Source organism: Passer domesticus, chromosome Z, assembly GCF_036417665.1.
Source record: "Passer domesticus isolate bPasDom1 chromosome Z, bPasDom1.hap1, whole genome shotgun sequence".
Lineage (NCBI taxonomy): Eukaryota > Metazoa > Chordata > Aves > Passeriformes > Passeridae > Passer > Passer domesticus.
The window spans coordinates 16519824-16528047 of record NC_087512.1 but is presented as its reverse complement, the minus strand read 5'-3'; positions in this window follow the sequence as shown (position 1 = coordinate 16528047).

Here is an 8224-nt window from a genome sequence, read left to right as displayed (position 1 = left end):
TTTAATTGTATGTAATCAGAACTATTCAGTTAGATATCTCAGGTCTTTTATAATCATTATTTTTGAAAGCTAAAAATTGCTTTTGGGCTGTACATCTTTCAGTTCTAGGACTGCGCATCAGCTTGATCGGTACAATTTTGTTTTTCTTGGAGGGGAGACTTGAGGGCTAAGACATGGGGGGACTTGAGGACTTTGGGAAGTATGTATTTGGGGTTCAACATAACAGGTGAACAAGAAAGGAAATGTGGTAGGTACATAAGCCAAGTGAACAGCAGGAGTTGGTGATTTACTTTTAATTTAAAAGTCACCTCACTTTTTTTCCCCCTAAGCAACAGTACTTTCATAGCAGAAGCTTGAGTTCTAGATAATTTCTGACAAGAAGCACTCCCCTAGTTTCTTCAACAGTTTGCTGATCACTCCTATAGGTAATACCACTTGACAAAAATTTTTGGAACACTCAAGATTTGGGGGTAAGTAACTGTAGAGATAAGGCTCCTGTAGACTCCCATAGCTACTCCCTCTATAGGAGGCAAGCTGCCTGTCCTACTAAAGTGTATGCCTGTGTTCTGAAACCCAATCCCCCCTTTCTGACTTGCAAATGTCATGAGGTACCCAGAGCTTCCTTCACTGCTGTGGGCTGGAGGTGTCCCCAGACTACCTGTTTGTTTCTGCATGCCACACCTTCAGTTCTGTGCATTCTTCTGTTCTGCTGTCTGCCAGGCTGTGAGCTCTGCATCAGTCATACAGAAGGCTTGAACTCCATCGTGCAGAGATTTCCTTCCACAGTGGGAGTAGGGATTGGGGGCTGGGTGGGGGACAAACAGCAATGACAGATTTCCTTTCAAAGGCATGTTCATACACCTGAAGTATACAGTAAAACAAGGGCCTAGACAATTCAGTTACACAATGCCCATGCTGGTAGAAAATACATTGGATGAATTGTTGCAGAAAGAACCTACAAATACTCTGTGTGGCTATATGGCTACAGCCAAAAGCTGTGCTTTGAGATTAAGCAATCAAAGCCTCCTACAGAAAATGGAGGATTAGAAGGAACCTGAATCTCCTCTGTTGGTGTCATAGTTTAAGCATGATATTCTAGTTCAATAGCATTTTCTTGATAAAAGGATATTACCTTTCAAAAACAGTATGATTACATGTCTCAGTTTAAGGAAGTACCTGTGGTGACTCCCCTCTTCCCCCACTATTTGGTTCCAGATCATGCACATATGTTCCAGATATTACTTTACTATCCCATATGCACAAGAGATTTCCTCTTTCTGAATTAGATCATTACTATTCAGTGTTATTTTCTGTATTGAGGAAAAGAAAAAAACGTTCCTGAGTATTTGAAAAAAAAACATAAACATGACCACTTGTAGTTTAAGCAAAACCAAGTAGGTGGATTTGTTGTAAACTACTGTTTCATGGTTAATAAAGAGACATCTGTATATACAGACTACAGACTACTGGGTTATAATAAGAGTTCCACTAACATTGATGTAGGGCAGCATAATCAGATATGAACACTGTTTCCTTGCACATGCAAGACTTATGCCTGGCAACTCTTTCTATATTTTATATAAGGTTCATGGTATATGTTGCATACAATTTGGCAATGAACTCTTAAAGAATGAATAAAAAATTACACTAGGTTTTAAATATATATCATGAGAAAGAGTTATAATCCAAGAACATGTTGACAGAAAAAAAAAAAACTGGGAAAGACTGCAAGAGGGAAGACTAGTCTCTTTCTTACAGAGACTAGTAAGAACATAAAAAAACCCCCACAAACAAGCAAGGGAGATCTTGCATGCTTATTGTTTTACACGAAAGACACTAATTATTGTTTTACACCAAAGATACTAATTTTGCCTCTGTAGTTTATATTAATATTCTCTGATGCCTGTTCAGAAGTTCTCAGGTCTAAAAGCATATTTTTAATCCCTAAAATTACAGACAATTTTGGTAAGTAGTAAGTTTACCACCAGTGTAACAGTAGCACATAATTCTTCTCCACAGTGAACTATAAACAGTTTTCTCTGTTCAAATATAACAGTCTTGACACTACACTAGATATCATTTAAAAAAACCCTGCTCAAACTACCTTTTGATCTGAAAAGGCATTTACATTTTTGCACTGATAAAGCTTATTTCACCTTCAATGGAGAAATCTCTTTTCAAATGACCATGATATATTTGTCAAATCTGATTTAATAATGCTCCAATACTGACAGCTCCCAAAGAAGTGACTGGGGATGAGTCCATTCAATGCTTCTCTTAATCTTGATGTTTCTGTACTTGGCCTTACTTACTCAAGTTTCTGACTTACACGAGTATTTTAAACATGGTCATCATAAAGGACTAGACATCTTCAAAAGCATCAGCCAGCCAAACTCATTGCATTAGCTTATTTATTGACGTTCCCAAGTCTTCCCAGCTTGGCATGATTCTATTTATTTGCATGTTATTTACTGACACTTTCTTAAATCATGTGAAAATCTTTCCTTCTGGAAATATCTGGTTGATTTTCATCATAGTTCAAGAAGTGTACTTGGTTATGGGACAATTAACTTTATATGCAAGCTTCATTATATTCTACAAAAACAAAATCCCATCTGCTTCAGTTTATAATACTTCTGCCACTATGCTTTCTTCTGTCTTTTACCAAGGAGACTCAGGAAGAAAAAGTAATTTTTGAACACTATAACTAGAAGAGACTTTTTAAGAAATCACTGTCAAGCCTTAAAGAGGCATAAACTGATACCAAATTGCATGCATAAAAATATAGGCAAAATGCTGATGATTGTACACATGAGTAGCTCCTAGTGAGGCTTAAAAGTAGTGGGCGAGCAAAACACAGAGGTATATTTTTACTTCAAGAATCGCTAAACAGTTAAATCAAAGATAAAATATTTTTTCTTTGATTATATATTGTTAACCAGATTTCACTGCTCTATGTCACAAAATACCCCCATAATTAAAGGAATAAAAACTACCATATTTCTCTTTTGACATTTATTTTTATTTAGCTGAAATGAAAAACTAAAATCCTTGACTGTTATCAAAACCAGAATTTCTTGAATGAGAATAAAAGAGGATATTTAAAGACTGAACTACTTAAAAGCGCTTCAGTTTTGAGGAGATTCACAGGGACAATAATAAAAGAGTGTGTCTGTATTGAGGCAATGGAAGATTACTTTTCTGAATAAATTAGTGTGCGACTCCTTTAGAGAAAATGTAACCCTTAGGAGGTATGTAGCCATCAAACAACAGCTAATACAAACCTGGGCTGGATCCAGGGAAGAGAGAGGTCCTTTGTGTAGGTGTTCAGAGAGGAATTATCTACTCAGCCTGAAAACAGCATTTAGCAGGCCCCTTACCTTGCAATCAGCCAGATGCCACAAGGTGCCATGAGCTGTGCATTTGATAGGCATCACTGAAAAGGGCTCTGTGCATCACAGCTTCGTTCTGATGGCGCTGAGGTGCTCAGTGTCCCCAGTCAGACTGCACCATCATCCTCCTGCACGTGCCTCTGTGTTCCAGCACAGGCTTCTAGCACTGCCAAGAACCAGCTCCCTTCCCGAGGGCAGCCAGTCTGCTGACACTAGCTCCTTGCAGGACAGCTGGGGAACAGCCCTGCAGTGAGTCCCAGGAGCCAGAGTTAAGGATCAGCAGGTAGGACGCTCCTGTGAGGCACAGACTCTGCTCCAGGTTCTCCTCCCCCAGTGAAGGTCCTGAGCCCACGTCTTGCCTCGCAGGTGAGGGCTCCCCACCACTGCCAAGTCCTTGCTCAACAGCTGAGATTCAGGGGCTGGGAGGAACGTGAAAGGGATTTAATGTCACAAGGCCCTTCTTCTGGTCTGTGTTTCAAGGTCTGTAATAAATTAAAGTGTCACTAGATGAAACACTTATGTAATGACTGGAGCACTCAGAGGTGCTGGAGTTACCCAGAGTGCCTTGAACATCTCAGGGCATGGGCTCAGCATCTTCCCCTGCTAATGGGGCTTCTTTTCCTTCCCATCAAAGGGCTGAAAAATGTTTCCACCACAGGAAACACATGAGTTGACAGCCATTGATAACACTTTCACTCTAAAAATAAAACTTGAAATATTAAATAAAAAAAAAATTTGATACCTGGTACTGTTTCAAGAGCTGTTACCGAACAAAGTACATAAATGGGATTTAGAGTATTTCAAGTTACCCTCCAGTGACCATGGCCACAGATTCATGCCCTTTTTCAGTCTGCCTCTTCCACTCAATTATTCTTTAATTATGCTGTAACAAATGTGAAAGCTACTTCAGAGGGCGTGGAGAGACAGGGATGGGGTTGGAGCCTGACATGGTGCGAGAACCAGTACCATTTCAGTGCCATCCAACTTTGAGATTTTATCCCACTTTGGACATTGAGGAGGTGTAATTTCCCATTTTCTCATTCATAAGCCAGCTCAGGTCAAGGTCAATCCCTATGACACATCTCTGTATCTGCTTTAATTATAATTGTAGAAAGTGCAATTTAGTTGTGATGTTGGTATCAATAACTCTTACCTTGAGCATGCATTATCTGGTTATGTATTTTAAGTAGCATATTAGAGAGACAAAGGCAGGATTGTTTTAGCTTTTTCCTTAAGAAAAATATTCTAAATTGTCTGTGCAAGCATAGCTACCAGAACAATGAAAAAAATTCACAAAATCAGAACAGGTACAAAAATAAAAGAATTCTGAACCTAGGACAGAAAGAACTCTATTAAAAGCACAAAACTCTGAAGAGTCTCATGACAAACCTGAGGAATGGAGAAGAATACAGACAATCCCATACTGAGAGAGGGAATGTGAGACCTGTGAAGATAAAAATTATGAGAGACTACAAGCATAAAAGCATACGCAAACTGCTGACTGTAGTACTGAATTCAGCATAATGATAGATGAGCAGATGTTTATGTGTGGTATGCATAAATTCCTTGCTTCTACAAAATAAACAATTGAGGCAAAAGCTAGAACAACAATTGGATTTTAAACAGAGAGAGAACATCGTTGAAGAAAAACAGGAGAAAAGGACATGACTTTTACCCTAAGGAACAATTTTCTCAAGTCTCAGCTTTTCTCACCATGAAGAGAAATGTAGAGAACATTTAATTCAGGGTGGTTTGGGCAGACACAGTAAGAGAGAGAGAAAAAAAGATAAATAATTTGGCATACCAAGAAATACTGAAATACACAACTACTTTTTCCCCAAGAATGGTTTCCCTACTTTTCCCACTATATCCTTTTTGTTAGATGCTGAAGCATCTAACATGAAGCAACATGAAGCATCCAGAACTTCAAGATGCTGTACCAAGCAAACTTTATACATCTGACCCAGACTTTTGCATTTTTTTCCTCCTTAAAAGAAATGAAAGCTCTCAAAAGCTCATGTACTGCAATTTTTCACAATGTATTTATCATTATCATTAGAATTCTGGAATTATCAACTACATTTACATAACTAAGGCTTTGCTTTACTAATTATTAAATTACAGGAACGTCAGGAAGTAGCATTTAGGTACATATGCTAGGATTAACTGTAGCATTCAAGTGTTTCAAATAATGCACTTTAATCTTTACAAGGAAGAATCAAGACATTGTTTTTAAGGCCATCTCATTTTGTACTGACTGCAACAAAAATAACTCTTTGCCACATTCAATATTCAGCATTCTCTTAGATTTCTAAGGGTTTTAAATTCACCTAACACTGTTACCATCTAACCTCCTATTATAATAGGCATGAGAGAATGAATAATGGTTTCAAAAGTTAAGTTGATGCAACCATAATCAGAAATAACTGCAAAATATCACACAGATAATTTTAAAAACATTCACACTTCTCGATATAGTCATACGATTGTCGTTCATCATCTTGCATCCTGCTGTCAAGAGGAAATGTCCATTCACAGCTCAGAGAACCAGCATGGGCTGCATCAGAGTGGCTAGTAGGCTGAGAGGGAATTCTGCCCCTCTGCTCCACCCTTGCAAGTGCCCACCTGGAACACTGCATCCACACTGGGGTCCACAGCACACAAAGGATGTAGACCTGCTGGAGTGAGAGCAGAGGAGAGCCACCAAGGTTATCTGTGTGCTGGAGCCCCTCTCCTGTGAAGACATGGTAGGTAGGGTTGTTCAGCCTGGAGAAGGGAAAGTTCTGGGGAAACCTTACTGTAGTCTTTCAGAACCTGGTCAAGGCATCCAAGAGAACTGGTGAGGGACTTTTGACAATGGTGTGCAGTGACGGAGCAAGGATGCACGGCTTCAAACTGAAGTCTGGGTTCAGACTGGATATTAGAAAGAAAATTTTTGCCGTGAGGGTGAGAAGGCACTGGAACAGATTGGGTAGAGAAGTTGTGGTCTCCCTACCTCTGGAATTGTTCAAGGTTGGATGGGGTTTTGGTCTAGAGCATGATGTCCCTGCCCATGGCAGGTTTGGAACTAGGTGATCTATAAGGTCCATTCCAACCCAAACCATTCTAAGATTCAATATGGTCAGTAAAATTCAATTACTAGGAACACTGATGTTATGACTATGGCATTTTACTAAATGTATTATTTACCTCAACTACTGGTAAATCTTCCACTCAAAAAACCCAAAATATTTAAAAAAACCAAATATATAGTACTTTCCAGCGTGGATCAAGAAGACTTTTTTACATTTGAAACTATAGTTATTTAGGTGTCACCAGAGAATGAGGACCTTTCCTTTCATCTTACAACTCAGCAGTCTAAATGAGCTTGTCTAAGCATAAGTGAATGCTGTTTCCTTCATGAAAGTATTCAGTACTTTATACAGTGTACTACAAAATTCTTGTATTCTGAGCTTTTTTGCCATTTATTGCAGTATATGAAGTGCAAGCACATTGCAGTCTATGGGGATAATTTTAGCACTTTTAAAAACAACTGGAATACTCACTTTTAGTCAGGTCCCAACTAAAAGAAGAAGCAGCTGGGAAAAAAAATAAAGCTATAATGAGCTGCTAATCTGTTTTTGAAGAAGAATGCCTTTAAATCTATTACTGGAGGAAGACAGCTTTTAGAATGAAGGATGCAGTGAGTGAGCATATTTATGTGAGCATCCAATGTAATAACAATAGGATTCAAAACCTGGTTGAAAACTACACACAAAAAGTACGTTATTTATTGTAACACCATCAGATTCTCACCTGTTTAAAACAGTACCATATATTGTAGTCCCAGGAATTTCTCTTCAGTGTCAAAGACAAACACAAACAAGGGAACTACAGTTTAAAAGTGTTCCAGTGGCTGCGAAGCATGGACCAACCAGCTACGAGTGAGTGCCTTGGATCCTAACCTGCTCGTGTGTGGTGTCCAAACACAGCCTGGCTGTAGGGATGTTTGCAATCAGGCACTGTACTGTTGTTTGGAGCTGGAATTCAGGAGAGACACAATTTACAACAAGTATTAGGGGGAGATCAAGTTATCCCAAGGCGGCTGACTCTTTTCCAGTATGGATTTGTGTCATAAATAAAGGAAGCAAGATAGTGTGCCAGTTTTGGACATCAAAAGGAATTGAGATATTAGAAGATATTTTTTCACAGAGAGGGTTGTTAAACATTGAAATGGACTGCTCAGGGAGGTGGTGGAGTGATCATCCCTGGAGGCATTCAACAAATGATTGGAAGTGTCAGTGCCACAGCCTAGCTGACAATGCAGTGATCAGTCAAGGACTGGACTTGATGATCTCAGAGGTCTTTTCCAATCTAAAGGATTCTGTTAATCTATGAATATTCTAGGATATTCTGCTAGCTCATTAGACAGAACTGAGGTTCAGAAAAGTATTTGCTTAGCCAGAAAGCATAACTGTTCCCTACATAATGTGCAGCACAAAGTAGAAAAAAAGTCAAAACAATTCCAATTTTATTTTCCAATTTATTATTTTCTAATAAAAAACATTTGTAACAAGATTTGGTGATAACTCAGAGAAGGGCAGATTCAGTATGATTTTTAGATATATGTTATTCTTGGTTGTCTTTGAAAGTTTTTTTTAGTATGTATCAGTGATTTCTGTTATACACAAATTTAACCCACCACTGATTCACTGCAGATATGTAAACTTCTTGTTAGCTTGACAGAGCTTACTGAATTGAAAAACAGAGACTGATTTTAAAATATGTTTACTGGAAGACTGCGATAAAAATCAATTTATCTTCCAGATGAGTTGAGATCACCTTCCTTCCAC